The sequence below is a fragment of the Nipponia nippon genome, unplaced genomic scaffold, assembly GCF_047370975.1.
Source record: "Nipponia nippon isolate SJK-2023a ecotype South Korea unplaced genomic scaffold, ASM4737097v1 scaffold_2, whole genome shotgun sequence".
NCBI lineage: Eukaryota > Metazoa > Chordata > Aves > Pelecaniformes > Threskiornithidae > Nipponia > Nipponia nippon.
Window position 1 is genome coordinate 113,175,296 of NW_028262336.1, and position 23,670 is coordinate 113,198,965.

The following is a 23,670-nucleotide window of genomic DNA, read 5'->3' on the forward strand; positions in this document are numbered from 1 at the left end:
TGCATCTCCTAGACCGAAAGGATAGAAATTGTGATATTGTGATAGAAATATTACAAACACTAGTGTAGGAAGGCAGACTGTGTTAGAAATCAGTAAAATAAGATCCACACTTTTTGGTTATATCAATCAAAGACAAAGTCTAAGTACTAGGAAACTAGAAGGTGCTGAGAAAGCAGAGGTGCCAGAAGGATGTAATAGATGCTGAGTGGAGCAGCATCCAGTGTGCAGAGTTAGCAATGGGACAAGGAGTTTTCTAAAAGTTTAGCTGAGAAATCACCAGTGCTTAGTTGTGGGCAAATGGATTTTGACTAGCAAGTGCAAGTTTTGCTGGCTGCTTTCTTGCAGGAGCTGGCAAGGATCACTCAAGCAAGCTCTGAGCTTGTGCATTGCCAAGATACACTGTAGGATGCATCCCTTACAGTCCCCCAGCCACCAAAAGCAGGCTTCAGTAGTCCAGTCACCAGCATTTCCCATCACTGTAGGCACTGCAGGGTGTCCCAGTGGTGACCAGCTGCTCCTCCTGGCCCTATCATAGACCCCACGTCACATCTGCTGACCTCATGCAGATGTTTTGAGCACACTGGGGAAAATTATTCTAAATGGCTGGGAACCACTCCCTAAACCAATGTGAACACTTTTTGAAGGCTCTGAAGCAGCCTTGGTACCCCTGATACATTTGCCCATGGTAGGAAAGGGGCTAATGCGCTGTAAAGCCTGCTATCGGCATCTCAGCTCCATCAGCCCCTCAGAGGCCACAAGGGAGTAGGAGAGAATCTGAAGGGAGGAGACAGGCCCTGCTCTGCTGCCTCTGGCTCAAAACTAGGGCAGCTGGCACCTGAATGCAAAACGGCTTTCATAGGCATGAATGCGTACATGTCTGCAAATGTGCACACAAATGGGATTTTGCTTATAGGATGAAAGCTGTTGTGTTTCCCTTTACGGAGAAAGCTTCTCCTGCACACAAGACTATTACTCTTCATTTGTTATTCACCATTTACCTGTTTAAAAACTTTCAATTCTCTCTAGTCAGGGAATAGAAACACTGTGGCTTAACAGCTCAGTTACACCACCTGAATAATGAATTGTTGAGCTTTACCAGCCATCAGCAGGTTCCCCCAAACTATCTAGCAACCACTTATAAATACCAGCCACTTTTGCAGAAATCCCTGCTGATTCAAAACTATTTTCAAATAGAAGCTGGCACATTCGTCAGATTATATATTTCCAATAAATAATTTAGTCAGCTCCAGCACCTGGCAAACAACAGAAGACAGCACTAAGAAGTCATCAGAAGGGAAAGGGACTGTAAAAACCTCAATTTTTTCAAGAATCACTGGAAATAAGATGAAACAACAAAAGAGATATTGGGTAGCCAAAAGATATTGTTACTTGCTGAAAGGTATTTCATTAATCAGCAACAATGATTTGCAATTCTATAGCACTTCTTGCAAAATAACCACCTCGAAGAATTTCAATGAGCTGCTTCTCTGGGCTGACCAGCAAAGAAAAATGATGCACAGCTCAGCGCTGTTGTACCAGTCAAAAGGAAGGGACCAAGCTGGCAGAAGCAAGTTTAATTTCTGATTGAGAGAAATGACAGAGTTGGAACCTGTATTGACATTTTTACTGTGTTTAGCTAGACAAGGTAACTAAGAGACTACACAACTAAATAAACTGTAGTCCATCCTCTACCTTTGCTCCCTTTCTTCCTCACCCATAAAAGTACAAGTAAAAATCTGAAAGTATAAGTAAAAGTTGCTAGCTTTTGCCGTAAAAACAACCCAAACAAATCACCACCAAGGAATGGGGTTTCACTGCTGTCCTCATTAGACAGCAGTGAACATTTTCAGAATTTTCCTAGGGACCAAAGAAAACTAGGCTGGAAGAGGTTTACAGGTCATCTAGCTCATCACGATGCACAAGGCAGGATCGGCTCTATCTGTGCCAGCCTGGCATATGATTGCCTGTTCTTAAAAGCCTCCAGTGATGAAGAAACCCCAGGCTCCCCAGCAGTCTGCTACAGAGCTCAGTTAGCCGCACTGGTAGAAAATGTAGCCTAATGTTTAAGTGAAATCTCCCTTGTTGGAATTTAAGCCAATTACTTCATCTTTGTAATGGATATGGAAAACATTTGACTGCCTTCTGTGTAGTTCTGTTTTACATATTTGAAGATTGTGTCTCACTTCAGTAACTTCTCTAATTCCTTCCGTCCAACCCGGTTCTTTCAGCCTTTCCTCCGAGTTCATGGTTTTAGGTTTCAGGCACTTTTGTACTTCTCCCTTGACTTATTTCCAGCTGGTCTGCCTTGAACTTGTAGAATGGTACCTGAAAGAGGACACAATGCTGGAACAGACATCTCAATGAGGCTGAGCAAAGTTTTGCTTCATATGCCCTATGGCGTTCTGTTCATATATCAGTTCAGTGTGTGCTATTTTGTTGCAGTTTCAACAACAACATAATATTTTTGACTCATATTTAAATTAAAATGCAGTTAGGGGAGATTCATTCATTCCTTCATTTATTTATTTATTTATTGCAAAAATGCAGCTTATCAACTTTCTTCACAGCTTGCTTTTGCACATGTGATCATTCTTAGCTGTTTCGTGGATAGCAATTCAGATGTATATCTATACACCTAAGAATATAAATCCTAGCCTCCCTCTCTCAATGTACAGAGATGACATTATAGGACTTTTACCAGATATATCTCAAAAGACATCTTTAGAGGAACTCTTAAAGCATAGGCAATCAGAAGAACTGAAACGTTCAGGTTATTGAGTTTGTCTGCATGCATAAGCCTTGTGCACAAGAGCTACTGACAAACTGTTCACTGAAAGAACTGGAATTTTGCTTAAAGAATGGAAGGTTCAGGCTGGCATGCAACTGACACCACAATACACTAGTGAGTAAAAAATGGAACAAAAAACACAGAAAATATGATGGTGCAATCATGTAAACCAATGGAAGAGCAGGAATGCTCAGCTCATCTCAGTCCACCTCAAAAGTAGCAGAAATTGGAGAGTTCCCGAGAGTTATTTGAAAATAACCAGTAATTATTTTAAATTAAAAAGTATATATATTCAATGTCCATTCCCCAAAATAGCAATTTTCAGACAAGGTAAAACACAAAGTGATGCACAGAGCATTTTCCAGGGTAGTAAAGTTTTAGCTCAGTCAGCTTATTATAGAGAAAAAAGCATTTTGCAATGCTCTCACACTTCCAGTTCTGTCCTGCAGTAAATGCCTTCCTAGAGAAGCGTATTAGTGAATTCTCTCACGTAGTCCCAGCAAACAATTCTGATCTGAATTTTTTGCAGAGGTGCCATTACAGTCCTGGGAGCGAGCTGCTGATGCCCTCAAGTGCTGTTTGCTGTGGTAGTGCCAGGGCACTGCAGGAACGATTTGCGTCTCGTTGTTCAGAGTGTAGTGAGTGATGCAGAGTAATGAGACATGACACTGAATAAATTGATGGAATGAGATACAACAGAAAGCGTGGGACTGAGTCCTACAGAGGAGACCTTTGTGTTGGTTAATCTGAACCTTTAATTTAATTAGATTTACGTGCAATGACAGCAGGGCATGAGGCTTTAATGCACAGTCAATCTCTGAGCTACTTTCTGGGAGACACAGTTCTCCCAAGATGAAACAAAATACTGTGAAAAAGTCTTTCTTTTATGTAGGGCATGCTGCAAGTTCTCATATTAGGCTTTTTATTACTATTATATATACTGTTCCTAATGAGTACAGGGCCTCACTCTGGGAAGCAGCAGAGAACAACCCCCAGCCTAGGGACAAGTGAGAATACTGCCTTGATTAGTCAGAGGCACAGAAATAAAGAGTTGCACTTGATCCAACCGTTACAGAGCCCAAAATAGACACTGGCATCTGGGTTCAAAAGAGTGATGAGCAATTGCATCTGTGCATCAGCCAGCCCAGCCAGGCCCTGGCTCTGCCTTGGGACAGTGGGGATGCTCGCTGCCCATGCTCGAATCACAGGCTGCCAGCAGCTACCAAAGGCAGCCCTACCTACGAGACAGGCTGAAGGACTTGTCTCTGGCTTGAACTTCAAGCCCATAGCAAGCACCAAAATAGCTCACACAGGGTCACACAGTACCTGCCACACCTAGGTAATGGGTCAGGAACTGAAAATCTGACACCTATTCCTCCTCTCTCTTCCTTTTTTCTCCCTGACCACCCAGAGATTAGATAGCTAACTGCTACTGTGAATCATGTTGTAATTCTCTTTTTACTTCTATTTAAAGAAAGGTTTATAAAGATGAATGTGAATCCAAATTCCTTACATTTCTGCGCACAGCAAACAGACATCCCTGCTGCACTGGTGGGAACTTGAAGCAGCTCTGAGGCTGTCCCCAGCTGCAGTCGCCTGGTACCTTCTGGAGCTGAGCTGCAGCACGTGGAGACTGGGCAGCTGTGGTACCATGTCTCCAGAGTGATGGGTAAAAGGAGATGCAAACAAACAATACACATTTGCCACCATATCTTGATTGCAGTAATGACAGAAATGTCGTACTTCATTGATTTTGGAACCAAAGTCAAAAAAACACGCAATGACACTCTGCTAACACAGGGTACAAAAAGAGCTTTCTCCTGTTTTTCTCCCCGATAATGCTCATTTGTGGTCCAGGTCAGGCCTAGACCTAATATACTACAGTGCAACATCAGTAGTGTGCTCAGCCAAATTCCTCTGGAGAGCAGGTTTGTCTTCCTCACTGAGCTGATGTTGGCCGACTGGAGGAGTGGAAGAGAACTGGACTTGTGAAGACAGTGCAGAAAAAAGGGTAAAACCCAACACTTCTCAGTTAGAGATCCTGGGACTATAAGGCGGGGTGGAAAATCAAGAAGAGATCTTCACCACCACTTGGGAGGTGCTCACATCCAAGGTGTAGTTTCATTCTGAAAGTGAGCACAAAGTCTGGACATGAATCCAAACAGTTGTGGAGCATTTAGATTTGAGGTTTTAGTTTGGATCTCTTCTTCATTTGCTCCTTACATTGCTCTGGAAACAACTGAGCTGATTCTGACAGGCTGGAATTTGGTCTTACTGGTGTTGCATTTGATCCTTTCAGCTCATGCCTTTCAAACCTTCACAGACAAATGCCTGCTCTGCCTCCCAAGACACCTCATATGCAAGGCTTGTACAGAAGTGCAATTCCTCTGGAGCATTTGAGCAGAACCAGTTTGCAGAAATGTGTCAGCAGGCAAGATGCACAGCTCTCACATTATGCCCGAAAAGCTCCTTTCTGAACTCTTGACACAGATTTTGCATGAACCACCACATAAGAATGTAACAGCCTCGACCCCGGCTCTTCCCATCACAAAGCAGGGAAGGTGAATTGCCCTTTTAATCTTTTCTTGGTGCCTGTCTCTGCAGCGATCAAGCAATTTTTCTCCTTCTTTTCTGAATTCCCTTCAATTTATATACAACTGCTCTTGCAGATCACTGGGCTTTATATTTAATACTTAGCGTCTCTTAAGTTTTATTTTAATTTGTTATTCTCTGCTCACATTTCTAGTAGGTCTAGATCCCTTTGTGGCATTTATTTTCTGCATGGATTCTCTGGTCTCAGTAACGCTGCTACTTTCATTATCATGCAGCTTCCTCCCTCTTCAAGATCGTTAAGGAAAATATTCAATGAAATTGGATCAAATAAAATCCCATACAAGCTTCTCAATAACTTAATCCATTTTGAATCATTAGGGCACATGTGTTTATTTTCATATTATGCCATAATCTTCATAATAAAGATAATTGAAACTACTTTTTAACTGCAAAAATCCAGAACATACTGCATGAAATTATTTCAATCCAAATATATTGCATTTGTTGCTCATTTATGCACTAATTTTACATCTGCTTAAAAATAAACGAGATTATAAGACTTGTGCATTGTAAATCCATGTTACTAATTGTTCATAGGTCTATTATTGTCTCAATGTTTCATGAAAGTTAATTAAGTTCCCATTTTCTGCCAGGTCTGGTTTTATCACCAAACAGAGAGATCTAATTAGCATAGAGCAAGATGGATTCAATAATTTAGGAAGAATGTCTTTACAAATCTGGATCATCCAGGTTGCTACACCACACCCTCACCACTGTCTCTGAGCACATCAGTAAAAGGATCTGTTCATTTGTGTTTTAATCACAAAATGCAAATATGTCAGGATACTCATTGACGTTAATGTGAGCTTGCAGCTCTGTAAAGAAGAATCACAGAATAAGAATTACAGAAAAAGTCTCTGCACAAGTCAGAACACTCGAGCACATGTGCAATAGGGTCATAAAAAAACAAGTACATGCTGCAAATGACAAAACAAAAAGAAGAAAAAAAAAAACAATTGGAAACCTAATGGCAAACAAACTTAATCAAGAGCCAATGTAGCATTATGGAACATATGGTAGAAGCCTTCATTTCAGGCAAAACTGGAAACATTCAAGCCCCTTGACATACTCTGTAAGCGTCAGTCACTCAGAGATGTTCTCCATTGCGCTTCACAAGGTTTCCTTGGGCAGACTCATTTCAGCACCGACAGCACCCCATTTGCTTTGCTGTCTGTGACACCTCCCCACCGCCCCATGGAGGCAGCAGGCGTGTTACCCATTCCAGCAGCATCTCCCCAGCCCTGCTGAGGCAGGAGAAGTGGAGGTGGTGGCAGGGACAGCTCATGCTCTGGGACTGAAAGCCCGGCCAGGGAGAAAGAGGAGAGAGAGCATGCTGGGTTTGGAGAGGGAGAGATTCCTGTGGCCCTGCTCTTTGGTGCCACAGAGATAACATTATATCTTGTAATTAATACGTTCTGTTAATACATTAATATATTCTGTTAATATTCTATATAAATACAGTTTAATATCTTCACTTTAAAATAGCAAAGCTACTTTGAATGGCTGTGAGACTTGGCCAGACCAGACTTTTCTGTCCTTCCCCATAGATCTCCATCCTTCATTCTCACCCAGGCGGGAACTGGACATCAAAAGAAGACAGAAGATCAAAAGCTAGCAGCTGTCTTGGGGAGTCAGACAGACATCCAGGAGTGAGCAAAATGGACTTTCCACAAGGTAAGGAATAGGAGGCATTAGGGAGGGATTAGATAATCATTCAGCATGCTTTATTGTCCTGAAGATACTCTTTTCTGGAAGTGCACTTGTCCTAAACAACAAATACAAGGCGTTAAGGATGTTATTTGGTCACATTACTACTATTGTTGCCCTTGATGGAAAAGAATTGCATATTTGAATGTAAGTTTGACCTATCGAGGTAATCATGGGTTGATACGAATGAGACTGCAACTCTGGGATGAGCTGAGGGAGAATTGTCTGGTTCCACGGCACAAAAGGAGGGAGCTGGAATATGTGTGTCAGATACTGATCAGCACATGCAGTACAATGTCATGTATTTGCCTCTTGCTAGACAGATATTACCGTTACAGGCCAGAGGTTCACTCACCTTCCCAATAAATTAAACCAAAGGGACCGTGTGATGGCCTAAAGCATCTGTAGTCTCTTACCTTAGCATTAACTTCAGCAGCCCAGCTGTACAAAAAAATAAGAGATGGCTCCATATCAGTAGAAGATCTTACATAGCATTTTCACTACTGCCTGTGCTGTTCAGAGACCAAGACACCATAAAGCACCATAACCCACAAAAAGAACCATGGGATGTGTAAGAATGACCTGGATCATTGCAGTTATAGGGTCCAATATTGCAGAGAACAAAATTAGCTAAATGTTATCACCAGTAAACAAACAGCCAAAGCATCAGTGAAGGGGCTCCAGCTCGCTACACCTATAAATTGCTGCTCCAGAGAAATATCACAGAGTAAGCATGAAAATAACTGAGCATTGTTCTGCTAAGCTCACTCACTCATATTGCCCCAGCACAGCAAAAGAAAATAAATCTGTTTGCAAAGCCTTCAACACACTGCACAGAAGCATGTTTGCAGTAAGTGATTTGCTTATAACTGGAACCTAGCATAGAAATTCCAGCTTCATAGCTGGATTTAGGTAGCAACACATGCGTTCAAGCACAGGGAGTGTATTATGCAACAGCAGAAAAAAGGTTAAACCTTCTTTTTTTTATTCAGATAATTTACACAAGGCAAAAATTTTTCACAATGAGGGTGGTGAACCACTGGAATGGGTTGCCCAGAGAGGTGGTAGATGCCCCATCCTTGGAAATATTCAAGGACAGGCTGGATGGGGCTCTGAGCAACTTGATCTAGTTGAAGATGTCCCTGGAATTGCAGGGGGGATGGACCAGATGGCCTTTAAAGGTCCCTTCCATCCCAAAGCATTCTATGATTCTATGATTCTAAATGGCCAGGTGCTTTTCTGCGCTGTCTCAACAAGAGGATACAAAATGGAGAAAAGGTTTGCCAACTGGCTTTTCAGCATTGCTTGAGTCCAGCTGAGACAGAAATAACTTGACTGTACGTTTTACTTCTCTATTTTAGTATATCAAATTCTGTTTGTGCCTAGACACAAAACCGAAAACCACCGAGGAAGATATATGTGTGTGTATTTTTCTCATCTGTTTCTAGCCTGATTTCAGAATTCTGGGGTGGCGGGATTTATTTTGTTTAAAACTACCTTAATCTCTGTAATACCTCTGGTTAGTTTTGCAGGAAGATTCAGACATCCAATAAGACAGCTTATTGCTATTTTTCCTCTCTTATATGAAAACAAGAGACTTCTTAATGATCACAAAGTGCCCTTCCAGATCTAATGTAATAAGGATATCTGTCTTTCAGGAAAGGAGACACTTTTCCCTTTTCTCTTCTCTAAATAGCCTCTCTAACATTCATCTTTATTGAGTACTAGCTGCTCACAGTTGACTCTTTTCATTTATCTCTCTAAATTCTGGGCCGGTGTGCTCTCCACAGCTTGGTTGCCATTTCAATTGCTGGGCCCAGTGGGCATGTTATGTCAATACAGTGATATTTGCAGTCTGCTCTATATGTGTATGTGTTTTACTGAACAATTTGATACCAATTGCACAAGTTAGGCCTCTGTGCCTTATGAATGCTTTATTCTCCATCTCCCACCAAGTGACATAACCTTTGGATTACAGAATGAACACGTACAGTGATATTTTTGTTATACTTTTTGCATTTCATTTCCAGTTGAATAAAGAGGAGGAGTGGTGCACTGACTAAAGCAGTAAGAAAAGTGGCCTTTTGGAGAAGTGAGTTCAATTTCTGGCTCTGCCAAAACCATTCTGTGGTTTTATCTGCCTTGCCCAACAGCACGTGGTGCCGAGGTCCTTGATTTACTGTCCTTGATAAAACTAATTCCTAAAACAAACCTCCAGAGCTGGCCCAGAACAACGATGGTGCTCTACTTGCAGACCATTGTTGCTGCATCATGCTGTGCTGAGCAGCTGAAGGTGCTGGCTGAAGTGTCCTGTGTGACCTGTCACACTTTCTCTTGAGTCACCCCCAGCTTTATGCAGGTCCTTATTCACAAGTAAGGAAGCATTGTGAGGGTGACCAAGCACTGGCACAGGTTGCCCAGGGAGGCTGTGGAATCTCCATCCTTGAAGAAATTCAAAAGCCATCTGACATGGTCCCGGGCAACTGGCTCTAGGTGGCCCTGCTTGAGCAGGGGGGTGGGACCAGATGACCTGCAGAGGTCCCTTCAACCTCAGCCATTCTGTGATTCAATGAAGAGCCACTAGGTATCTACCTTAGGGTGAAGAAAACCCCTCTCCAGGCTGTGTGGACTAGATCTCCATCAGCTATAACAGGAGCTTACACACCTTGGAGACATGCCAACATCTGAATGTATGTGTTTAAATCTGGAGCTGAAATTTACCTTGTGTATCCTAGTTCCATGTCAGTAAGGTGATGACAACACACTGTCCCTTTCTGATAGAAGTGTTGTTGGAGAAAAATGTTTACTATTGGAAGAGTGGTATAGATACTACTGCTAAAGGAGTTCATGACTTACAATGACTAATAGCTGATGAAGTCCCACCATTTCTAACTAATTCTAAACAATTTGGGGGGCCAGCTTGTCAAATATACATATGCAAAGCCAACATATATATGTATTTATGTGATGTGGAACAGGTTGTAATCCTACCTCCACAATGTCATTTAGAAGGGGTCAAGAGAAACCGAATCTTATCTAAAACCAGACAGGGTGTGACTAATGTGGACAAGTCACACTTGGGCCCTTAGCCAAGAAAGAACGAAGTCAATGGGAGGCTTCAAAATGCAGCTCTTTGTTTCTGGACAAATTTTTCATTTAAAATGACAAGATCAGTGTGCAGCCTGGGCAATCCTTGTGTCAGCAGTGCTATCTCCTTTTATTTTTTACATCTGATGAAAGATAAGACTTCTCCAAAGATTAATATTGCTCTGTTAATTAACTAATATATGAGCAGATGTTAACCGCTTCAGTAGTGCCAAACATTTCTGTTGTTATTCACTGGAGAGTCAGATGTTTCTAGGCTTTTTTTTCAGAGCAATGAACAGGGTTTTAAAGCTTAGGGACACAATTGTCACTGGCTTGAACTGCAACTCTGTGGTTAAATCTCCATACCATGCTTCAAAAACTGCCCTCAAGGTAGAGCTGTATTCTGCCACTTCTGTGCCTATGAAGAAAGGCAGCGTTCGCAGAGTGCTGAAGAGTATGGCCCATAGCTAATGAACACTGCCTCATTTATCTCATCTAGCTGCGAATAGGGACTGGTTCCTGTCACATTTTCAAGTGATGTCCAATAGCTACAAGTCGTCAATAGGGCACTAAAGACGCAGTGTTTGATAGGCTGTGTCTGATGTAAGCTGAAGCCCCAGAATCAAATGTCTGCTACCGAAAAATGAAAATCTGAAGCTTACTGAACAGATGAAAGGAAGAAAACTTTGCAAGCATCACGCTAACAAGGCTGCATTTTGTAAATTGCTGTCAGTTTGGTCTGAAAGGCTTAGGGCTGAATCCTCACTTCAAGGGATGACAGTACCACAGAGCTCCATTTTGTTGAATGATTTCGAAAAAATGTCTTTCCCTCTAATCAAGCACTGCTGTAAACAGCAGTCTCTGACCTACTGCTTCTACAGTTTGAATACAAATCTCCACATGCAGATCTGAAGTGCCATGTGATGTTTATCTAATTTCTCATTCCTTTATAAAATGTTCTGCACAAAAAAGTGTATAAAAGACCAAGCAGGCAAGAACCTAGCACAAAATGATCTATTGCAGCCCCCTCACCCCTTGACTTCTATTTGTGCTGCTGAGAGAAGAAATGTTAAACATCAATTTTGATAGGCAACCGCCCAAAGTGTCCTACAAAGTTTTTAACTCTAGTGCAGAGAAGCTCTGAAATCAATGCAAGTCCTGTTGCTCTACTCCCACAGGCTGTATTCTTGCTGCATGTGATAAGCTAAGTAGCACTGGGTGTATTCAGGTTGAGACCTGCAATTAGAAACCTGTTTCTTTGAAAAGTACAGCAGTTTTAACCTTGTGAGATGAGCTGTGCCTCTTTCCAAAAAGAGAGATAAAACTGAGGTTCTAATGAAACTCTTCTCTTTCTTAAAGATGCTCCATCACTCTGTGGCAGTTGCACTGCTCAGACTCCAAAAGGAGTATGTGAATTCTGCCTAATAAAGTTTTCTCTTTGGAGCTTTGTAAACTGTGCTATGTGTTTTTGTACAACCCCAGTTCCTAATTCAAGAATTGGCTAAGAGTCACTGCTGTCTCCATATCTTTGAAAAACACTTGGGCATCTTCTGGAGAAAAAAATATTAAGTGTTACAAGTGTACATCCAACATGTGATTTGTAAATCTGTAACATCAAGCAGTGCGTGATCCGTATAGCCTACAATAAATACCTATGTGAATGAGGAACATTCCCAGGCCTAAAACCACACTTGAACACACCTGAATATAAGGAATTTCTATTTACTCAGGCCTAAGATGACCTTCTCTTGAATGTCTTACCAGGTGAGCCAACCCTCTCTGACCAAGGAGAGGAAAAAGAAAAGGAAAAAGGAATCATTTCCCAAACATTTTCAGGACACTGCGATCAACAAATCTATAATCCCTACTGCCAAAAAAAAAAAAACCAAAACCCAAAAACCAAAACAAAAGCAAGCAAACAAAAAAAATCAGATCACACTCAACCAGATGTCACTTCCAGAGAGCTAAAAATCTAAGGCTGCATCTGATTCTCCTGGCTCACAAACCAGCTGCCAAATCAAATCCCAGAGGCTGGCCCAGATGCAGCACAACAAAGAACAGAAACTAATGGGGGCCCATCAATTCTCAGTCAAGATTTTCCCTAATCTGCCATCAATCACAGAATATCATTGTTATTATCTCAATTGCCAATATGCTCTGGAACTCCTAAAGCTGTGTCCAGAGATTTTAAAGTGTTTTTTATCCTGCTACAATATTGAGCTGCTGCAATATACAGAAGATGAATGACCCTTTTTAGCTCTTCCTAATAACATTTTTCTTCTGACCTATAGCCAGCAAAAGTAAGATCATGCTCAGTATAACTTTGTTTTTCCCAGTTTATGAATTTGTAGAGGTTTTTAGAAATGTAACCCACCTGTGTGTTTGAAATGCACAGTACAGCGGTGTTCAGGAAAGCTCAGTGTGACAGTGTTCAAGATCCCAAGATAGTCTCATAATTTTTTTATGCAGCAAACCTCAAATTAATGAAATCTTGAGAGACATACTGGCTTTCCTAAAACACAGAACATACTGCAGCCTGCCACAAGGCTAGGGAAGAGAAAGGCATTTGGTAATCAATATTTTTTAATGTCTAGATTAATAAAAGTCAGGCTTTAACCTAAATTTACAGGATTTACTTTATGTTATGGTAGAACCAAAATGTATTAGTTACTAATGAAACCCACAAGACAAGTCAGTTCTTGCTCTTAAGGCATTAGAAAAGTTTCCTTTTTAAAGAAACTTTGGAATTATTACCATATAACAACTTGCTGCATGTGAAGCTACTGGGAATCTGCTGCTGGAGGCAGAGATCGCTGTCAGGAGCACGAGGCGTTGAGTTGTGCTGGCTGCTTATTTATTTCCTAGTAGAATTTAATCTTTAAAGTTCTCTTTTGCCAAACACCTGCACATCCAAATGACCACTTTTATAGCACCTTCCCCCAGCCCCTCAACAGCCAGAGCTCCCTCAGCCTTGCCCTTCTAAATCTGAATGGAGCTGGAAATATTCCCTAACTGAGGGGCAAAATCCCAGGTAAGCTTTATGAAAGAATAACAACAACAAGAAAAACTCCTGATGGATGCCTGAAATAAACTGAAACAGCATCTGTCCTGACCTCTGATTTTTTATATATGTCATGTTGTTCCTGAACTTTTGATCCTAGAGAGTTAAATCTAGTCCTGATCAGATAGCCTACGTATTAGATTAACTGACTTAAGCTCTCAGAAATAGCGCTAGCCATATGCCACGGAGACACAGTCTGGTTCCACCTCGCTGACTTTTCAGAAATAGTTCCTCCAGGTCACCTGAACCTTTCTTCACAGAGCCAGCTGGCTCCTTCTTGCTCCAGGGACTCCCAAGCCCTTCTGAACTAGCCATTGTTCACAGCTGCTCCAGTGTTCCTCGCCAGACACCACGCAGCGTTGGCCAAGCAACCAATGGGGTATCACGGACATATCAGCATCCTGAAATAATCCTCTCCTACCTCTTCTGTCATCAGCCAGAGCAAATGCCCAAGAACCACTGTTCTTGCTCTGAGGAATCATACTGATCTTACCTAAAGCTATCTATTTGTGCAAAGAATCTCCCCAAATGTCTCCAAGTCAATAATTAGAAATACCAGCATTTTCAGCAAAATCTTACCAAGAGTTCAAAATCATTAGTTAGTTCTTCTGCAAACCTTACCCTAATCATTGGCAATCAGTCAACCCTATTACATTTCTATTAGCAAATTAAGCAGTGCCAGGAAATGTTCCCAATCACTGGAACTAAGTCACTTGGACTGCTGAATTGTCACCATGGTTCCTGCCACAGTTTTGCTCCAGGTCATCTAGGAGCCTCCCAAATATTCCCCAGCAAGGCACAGGAGACAGCAAGGCCAAGAAGTACAGTCAGCAACTGGCTGTGCTGGAGGGATGAGAATTTAATGCCATGGACATGGACCACCCTCTATCAGAAACAGTCCCAGGCATGTTTCATTTCCTAACACAAACATAGCCCCAGGGTCTCTCAAAACAGCCACAGAAAAATAGATAAAATTCAAAATGAAAGATAATAGGAGCCATTCAGGGTAAGACAAAAAGAGTGAAAATTTTGGTCAAGAGGTCCTCACCAGAAATATCAGCCCTTTTCCATCTATTCCTAAAGGCAGTTACCGTAGCTCCCACAACATCAGACAGTGAGAAGCAGGTTCACCCCAGGATGCAAAGTATTTTACATTTAAAATCAACACCTTGAACTGCATCCAGAACCAAACCGAAAGCCAGGAAGACTCAAGAGCATAAATGTTATCAAGTCCCCTGAGGAAAGCATAGCTGAGTCGGGAAGCAGCTGTGTCCTTCCCCAGGCAGAGCGCATTGCAGAGGTTGACTCTCTAAGGGAACAGCCTGGATCACTGCAGCAATGCTTACATCTAAAAAAAAGTCACAATTTTCTAGCTAAGTACAGGTAGAAAAATGGATGAGGCCTGTTCTGTTCTACATCAAGAAGTAGCCAAGGACTCATCTTGCCTCCCATTTAGTGAATTTGCCTTCAAAAGAGAAACAGACTCTCAGTTGCTCCCTCACTTATATAATTTCTTTTCTATTTTTGCCCACAAGTCATTTTAATTTCACCTCATTCAGGCTGACTATCAGCCTGATCACTCTTTCCCCATTAACACCACAGGGAAGCCTGGCTTGCTGCTCCATCCCTTTCTCAAGGAAGAGAGAAGGGGTATGTCTGCACCCAGCTTGGTGGACAGAGGCGCTCAGGCTGGGTGAGCTGCTACAGTGAGAGACTGTGGGCATTGGAGAGGCATGAAAAGACACTGCTTCAGGCTGACTCCCCAAACACAGCTGCACACAGTGCTAGTAAGTTCTCAGTACTGTGCGCTGCCATGGTTGGGAGGCTTAGCTAGCCAGCAGTTCTGCACCATGCCAGAAAATTCTGTAGCCATGGCCTCCTCATCACGCTGAAGTATAAGCTACGAATCATAACCCACCTCACCTCATTAGCTTAACAAGCAAAATCAAACCCTTTTTCTGCAATATTCATGATGGTACTGTGGCCCTCGCTGCCACAGGGCATTGTGGAGGCTGAAGGGTTAAGCAGGTTTGAGGAGGGCTTAGACAAATTTCAGGAAGGTCAGCCATTCATGGCCATTAAACACAGCAGGATGGATGGGAGCTCTTATCCAGAAAGTTAGGTATTACTCTGTGGCCATGATCACTCTTACCTTCTTCATCCAAGCATTCACTGTTGGCTCTTGGTGGAAACAGTGTCCTGGGCAAGATGGACTTTGTCTTGAGGCAGCACGGCCATTGCTATGTTAACCTCTGAGATGGGCCACTGTGTACACTGAAAGGGCCTGGTACAATGGACTGAGATAACCCACAGGGAGCACTAAGGATAGCTGAGCGTCATCCAAACATTATTGCACAAGGTGTCCCAGAAAGAGAGCAACCCCTTCTCTCCTTGACCATTTGAGAGGCATCCAGATACCAGATCCTTTGCTAAGCAATAGCAAAAACAACCAATAGGTGCAGCCAAGAAGCAGTTTAGATCTGGTCTTCCTTTTACTGGAGCTATCTGAACGTTCCTACTCACAAAATTTGCTGTGTTGAGAGACAAAACACTGCTAGCGCTACTACAAACTCAATCCACTTTCTTGCCCCAAAGACTAACTAAATAAGGCTGTGGAATTGTACAGGGCTTGAGTTTGCTCAGTGAGATCAAATAGCTAGAAGGTGCTACACAAGCAAAGTGCCCTTTGATCCTACCCTACTGAGTCTTAATCGTCTACAAGTGCAGCTTGCTCAACAGCCTACTCTGTTGACTTGCTTGTGTCCCCCCCGCCACGACACTCCAGACTTCAGCAGCCTCATGCATGCGAGAGGATCCTTCTGCACCCAGCTTACCCCAGCAATAGGAAAAGGGGCAAGTGGACACTGTGGCTGCCAGAGAACACAGAGGTCCTATGCTTTTGTTAAAGGACACCACTCATATGGTTGATTATGACAGCACAAAAATTTGAGAAATTGAGAAGTATGCCTTGTCACAGAAGTTAGTTTGATACAGACCAGTGTCCACTGAAAAATTAAAGATGATTACCTGTCTAATTATAGAACATCATCATTTATTATGTCTAATTTTGACAATTACAGCAGGGTATGTAAAGAAAAAGCCTGAAAGAAGGGATCAGAAATATTGCAGCTACAATGAAGAATTATCATTTTTACAGAATGGGCCCAGTTACTGTATGTTATCACTTCAGGCCCTGGTTCAGTTTGCTGGAATTACATGCACTTAACCTCCTGTGATGCACAAACTATTTCATTGACTTCTTACTAACAAAGCATGCCAAGTTCATTTTAACAGGGATATTAAAAGAGGACAGACAATGTCTGCATTCAGCCTGGACAATCAGCTACCTTCACCTAATCTCCTTCCTCCAGACCATTTTTAAGCACTCTTTTAACTCAAAAGGCATATAATAAAATATTACTCAAAATAAAATGCACTACTGAGAAAAATACTTTCTAGTTAACTAAGCTTGCTTAACCTGCCTGAGAACTGAGAGGCACCCAGATCCAGTACCCACTACAGTTAATTTACAACCTTTCACTGACTTCAGTCAGGCCTCAGGCATAAGATAATGTTCTTGTCTTGCTCGAAACAGATGGATCTGCTGGGGAGGAGCAGTGCTACAGAAGAAGCCTTGAAAAGAGAACTGAAAGAGAACTGTGCAGGGCTCTATGAGCTTTGAGTTTGGGTATGTTTTCTCTTACATATAAATATTTTTTCAAGTGCATTTATCAGAATAAAAAAGCAGAATATCTGAAGGTTTTTGGCACCTTCAAGTCCAAGCTGCTCACAAACACAAACAAAAAGAAGAGGAAAGTAAACAACATGAACAGTCTTCATTGTTCCAACATTAACTTGAAAGGAGCAGAAAGTTCCTTTTCACCCATGGTACCATAAGCATGAATAAAATACCACAGTTAAAACAACACTGAGGATGCCTTGCTCACTTAATAACCATAGCAGGAATTCTGAAAATAGTTGCAGAAAGAAGCTAAATGTGGCAGACAGGCCTCCTTTGCAGTTTGAGAACATAAGAAATAATAGGGGATAAAATTATGTTAGAGGTGGTGGGAACAGAAAAGGTCACCTTCATTAGAGTTGACCATCATCCACATGTCCAGCCAAATTTACCCTGTGGAGAATCCTTGAGGTCTGAGTGACAATCAAATTCTTTAAAAAAATGCAACAAGATATGAAAGAAAACTGCTACTGGATCCCTAATCGAAGGGAAACAGGAACAGCTGGAGGGTAATAGCAATCCTCTAAAAGGCAAGAGATAAGCAACATCTGCTAGCAGGGACCTGAGTGAAAAAAGACCTGTCTGTGAACGGACATAAAATATTAATATTCCCATATCTAAGTTCCTCTAGACAATGCAAGAAACAAAGAGCAAACCTTGAACAAACAAGACTTTTGCAGCAGATCTCTATTCTGTGAAATTTAAAGCCATATTTCACAGTATGACATGATTCACAGGATGCCTCTTCGCTATTGCACTTCCCAAGAGGAATCACAACACACAACCCCAGAGACTGTGGCAGCACCAGTCCCTGAGCACAAAGGGCTAGATTTTAATGCACTGATTTTCTGTTGGTTGCTTGCTACCTTGTTTTTGTTTCCCTATGTAATTTTAATTTTGTCTGTAATATGTGTACATATTACAATTAAGCGGCCAGCTCAGCAGAGACCTCAGCAAGCCACCAAATACGGTTACAAAAAGGCTAATGGACCCCTTGCCACTTTGCTGATGTATGTTCTGTGTGCATGCCATTTTTTCTTTATGGTGGCTGCCTTTCTTTGGAGAGGAAAATAACTGGCACTTAAAAGCAATTTTAACAAATAGATATACAAGAGGAACAGACTTCCTGGTGACAGAGTTCTGCCACTGGCACCACACCATATAAAGCCGTTTCATAGCCACACCAAGCTCCATTTTAGAAGCAATCACTGTATTTTGGTTAGAAGGCTCTTCCAGGACGCCACCACTGTAATGATGGGGAGCCACCTTTTTCTTTCTAGCCTGAATTTGCTTCTGGCCCATTTATATACCTTCAGTTCTTGTACCATTTTTGCTGTTTTCAGAACATCCCCATTCATCCCACCAGCATTTTCACAGACAGCAGCTGTATCCCCTCCAGCCTCCATTTAGCTAAGCTAAACAAGAAAAGCTCCTTCTGTGTTTTCAGATATGACGTGCTCTTCCTTCTCCTGTTCCCCACAATAATCTTTCTAGGTGATCAAGCACCTTGATGGATCCAACCAGGGAGGCTGAGACCCTTCCACCCCATCATGGACATGAGGCCAGATTAATTTGCAGACTGGTTCGGGAGACTGCAGGCATTTAGCATCCCTTCGGGTAGTTTACAAAAACTGCAGATAATTTCAATGTGATCACTGCTGCACATGACAAAATTAATACTATTTTTCTTTTTAAATCAGAGCTCTCAGTCAGAGCCCAGGTAAAGGCAACGAACCATGGTTTGAACACTTAATGATCATCCATCTGCACTCATTCTGTGTTCCCCTTGTCATCAGAAGACTGAGGCTATTTTGCACACGAAAGTGATTTTGTGCAAACTTTTGAGTGCTGAAAAGGTCTGGTAAGTCAAATCTACCTTTAATTCTTCTGCTTTATAATCATAATAATTTTCAGACAAAGATAATTTGTTGATTTGGTTTTCCATCCATTTAAGCACAAGTCTCAGGCAATGTCCACATTACCAGAAGAGAGTCAGACAGAGCAAACCGTGACCACACGCAGACCACACAGGGCTGGAAACCGTCCTTGTCTTACTCTGGGGAGATCAGGGACCCCCACATCACATCAGGGAACAAGTACCAGCTACGAGAGCCACAGGCTGTTCTCCAGGTTGTGTTAGTTCTGAAATGTTTGGGGACCAGTTCCTCATGGCTCATGACCAAAGGGTTCAGGGCCAGGGTGACGCTAGCAAGTGCTTCATGTAGGAGGCGATGAGAAGCAGCTTGGCTGCAGGGAGCACAGCCTGGGAGTGACGAGATGAGAAGCTATGCAGGCAGCAGGGGAGCAGGAAAGAGCACTGCCTGCTTATGCCTTATCCTGGGAGGATGAGGAGGTTGTTGCATTCCGATGAGGAAACAAGCTGGTGAGCATTAGGGAGGTCACCACATCTTTACTGGACTGTTTGAACTAGCAGAACGCTGATCTATTTCCCAGTGGTCCTATCTCTTGGGAGGGCATTTCATCAGACTGAATGTCCAAACAGATGTTCCAGATGGATTATAAGCTAAAATTGATGGCAAATGTATTCAGCTGCTGGATATCAGGCCTGTGTTATCTACCTGCAGTGAAATCTGCATTGCCAAATTCTTCTCAGTCTCTGTCTATTCACCACTAGGTTTGATCCACACTCAAACCTGCTGACATTTCTTGCATCATCTCCCAGCATGAGCTACTGAGCAATTTCAGAGATACTGACTAAATTTGCAGCCACACAGGTGAAGATTTACAGGCATGCATGCTAGGTAAGCTGGAAGATTTGCAGCGTAATGCTTCTGACAGTAGAGAACAAAGCTATGATAAAGCACCAACATCTGGACAGTATGCGGGACTGCAAATATAACTAAGAGACATCAGCTTCCTGGCTGATGTGAGTCACTGCACATCCACGGCTACTCCTCAGCACTTGTCTCCAAGCTGGCAAAAGCTTTTTTTAACACTGCGCATGTGTCCCTCCTTTTTGCAGTGTGATGGAGAACTTTGTGCAACTCACTGGCAGAAGTTTGAACCATCAAAGAAATGGGGAAGACTGAAGCTCAGCTGCAATGGGAATCGAGCATTATGTGGGCAGGGGCACGACTACACCCTGGCAGGTCCAACAGGGCGAATGAACTGCAAGGGAGATGAGGCTTGATGTCAGACATCCCACTGAATTCATTGTGCTGCCTGCAAACAGCCTTTGCATAAATGCTGCAGAAAACAGCTGGAGATATTGCAGATGTGCAAGGCCTTTTCCAGACTATTTGAGAGGAGGCAAAAGCCACTATTGCTGTTCCTGGTTTTGGCCAAGGGATCATTCTGAATGCATCAAAAGGGCAGGAAGAAACACCAAGGCCTGGTACGGCCCAAGCATACTGAGCTGAGGGTCCTGGCATCAAAAGCTGGGCTGCAAAATGCCTGGGACTGAGCCGTACCTGTGTGAGGTTGAGTGAAGAGAGCAGCTCTCAGCAGGAGCGGTGAGCCCGTCTCAGCGGCCCTCCAGCAACTCTGCTTCCCAAGGGCTGCAGCAATGCCAGGCCAGTCTCAGGTGACAGAGGATATTTCATCAGCAGGTACCCAAAAGGCTGTACAGTAGACAGCACTGACACATTAAGACATTTTCTTGACATAAAAAGAAAAGTGCACAAGCAACAATACAGGAGCATAAACCATGTGGTCAAATCAACCAAAGCAATTGTGCTCATCAAACTTGTCACCAAGAACTGCGCAGCAAGGGCTGTAATCAACACATCCGCTACCCAGAAACCATGAAGGAGAAGTCCTCAGTGCTGCAGACTCCCTGTGCATTGCTCAGTACTCAAGCACCTGGGACTGGAGCTATTTTTCTACTTATTTATTTTACAGCTCTACAGAATTGCTCTACAGCGCTTCACTTTGCCTTCTATTTTCCCACAGATGTTTCAATATAAATTATAGTAATTATCCATTGTGAAGAAATTAATTGGCATTAACAATTGTGTGAAATGTAATTGTTATCAATTTCATGGGATTTCTGTCATGTTCAATCGCCCACATAAGCTTGAACAATCTGCATATTGTGGAAGTACTGATGTATAGACTATCCTCAAAGGATGAGTTATCAAGATGCAGTTTAGTCCATCTGACTTGGAGCTTTGGGACAGAAGTGAATTTTCTGGAGGAATCTGAAAGAAGTGGCACTAGAAAATCCTTTCTAGAGCCAGGCAACAGTACAGAGGAACAAAAGCTGTAGCTTATCCTCATAACACCCTTCTCACATAGCAGACATTCAACAGAGCCGAAAAATGGATTCAGCCCAATTTTGATCTTTAACAAAAGTGACAGGACAAAAAGAATTTTAGCTGGACTTTTCATCCTAAAGAGTGAAAGAGCACTTTCCAACACACCTTTCTGGAGCTGAAGTTAGAGACTTTCAGCAAGGCATTTGAAGAAAAAACCTAAACCATTAATCTCCTGTTCTGATCTGTTGAATGGGACTTAAAAGAAAGATAAGAAAGGGTCAGTTTAAAGAAAAATTACTCATGTTGTTTGGTATTTTCAAAGCAATGTCTCCAGGCACCTCTCCTCATTGAGTCCCATCTTGACAGCGATGTTACTATTTCCATGACTGATTTTGCTGAAGTCTCTATTGTGGCTCTAAATCACAGCCAGTTTAACTACAGATTATGTTCTTACACATTTGGATTCCTCATTCTCTCTAAGTCCTGACAATCCTTTTCTAGTAATATCTTACAAATGTGAGTTGCAGAGATCAACAACTTTACTTCTTAGCATTCACTCAACAGTAACCCAAATGGGACCTATATAACTGAGTACTTGTCACAGTTTCACCTGGGATAGAGTTAATTTTCTTCCTAGTAGCTGGTATAGAGCTGTGTTTTGGATTTAGGATGAGGATAATGTTGATAACACACCGATGCTTTAGTTGTTGCTAAGTAGTGCTTACACTAAGTCAAGGACTTTTTAGCTTCCCCTGCTCTGCCTGGTGCACAAGAAGCTGGGAGGGGGCACAGCCAGGGGGGCTGACCCAGACTGGCCAAAGGGCTGTTCCATACCGTATGATGCCATGCTCAGTATATAAACTGGGGGGAGCTGGCCAGGGGGAGTGATTGCCGCTCAGGGACTGGCTGGGCATTGGTCAGCAGGTGGTGAGGAATTGCACTGTGCAGCACTTCTTTTGTATATTCTTTTAGATTGTTGTATTATTATTATTATTATTATTATTATCATTATCATTATTTTTCTTCCTCTGCTGTCCTATTAAACTGTCTCTATCTCAACCTGCAGGTTTTACTTTTTTTTTCTCATTCTCTCCCCCATCGCACTGGGGGCAGGGAGGGTGAGCGAGCTGCTGTGTGGTGCTTAGTTGCTGACTGGGGTTAAACCACAACAGTACTCCGGACTGAAGGCCCCCCCCCTTCATGAAGACACTGTATGATAGCATTTCTTTTCTGATGATTTCCAGCAGCTGTTTAAAAGAACTTAGATTTTGTTACCTTTTTTTTTTGTCCCTGCCATCTGGAAGGTTGTTAGCAAATGTGATTACTCTGATGGCTAAATAACCCCTTTTGACTTCAACTTTCCAGTTATTTATGGCAAGCATAAACTCACCTGTTATTGTGTGACCATGGTGTTTTGCAATAAATAGTTCCTCTCTCTCTGGGGTGCTTACATCCCCCCTCCCTACACTGCACATGTTTTTTAGATAGAAGTTTCAGCCCTCCAAGCAGGACTGGCACTCTAGGTCCCTTCTCATCCCAGTGACTCCTCTCTACACTCTTCACAGCCTGAATCTATCTCCTATGAATCACACAAGCACAGGACAACTGAGGTGGGAAAGCCCTTCTGGAGATCATCTAGTCCAACCCCCTGCTCAAAGCAGGGTCACCTAAAGTAGGTTGCTCAGAACTGTGCCTGGGTGGGTTTTGAATATCTCCAAGGATGGAGACTCCACAATATCTCTGCACAACCTGTTTCGGTGCTCAGTCACCCTCACCATAAAAAAGGTTTTTCTCACATTTAAATGGAATTCCCTGTGTTTCAGTTTGTGCCCATTGCCTCTTGTCTCATCACTAAACACCACCGAGAAAAGCCTGGGTCCATCTTTACTCCCCCCATCAGGTATTATATACATTGATGAGATCCCCCTGAGCCTTCTCATCTTCAGGCTGAACAGTGCCAGCTCTCTCAGCCTCTCCTCATATGGCAGACGCTCCAAGCCCTTAATCATCTTCGTGGCCCTTCGTGGGACTTGCTCCAGTATGTCCATGTCTCTCTGGGGAGCCCAGAACTCGACACCACACTCCAGGTGTGTCTCACCAAGGCTGAGCAGGGGCGAAGGATCACCTCCCTTGACCTGCTGGCAACACTTTGCCTAATGCAGCCTGGGATGCTAGTTCTGGGATCAGTATTTCTAGCATTCCTCATGTAATGGCATTGATATTCTCCTACCACCACTGCAGACAGCTAGTCTAGTTGAACAGTACTTTCACAGACACATCATTTTGGATACTTACAGCCACTCTCTGATCCAGTGCCTGCAGAAGCTTTTCCTCCTCTGTCATTTACAGCTGATGAGATCCCAATTTGTTATAAAGGTTTTGTTATTAGTTAGCAAGTACCTGACCTTTCATTTTGCACTGTTAAATTTCAGTCCCTTTCGATTACTGCAGTCCTCAA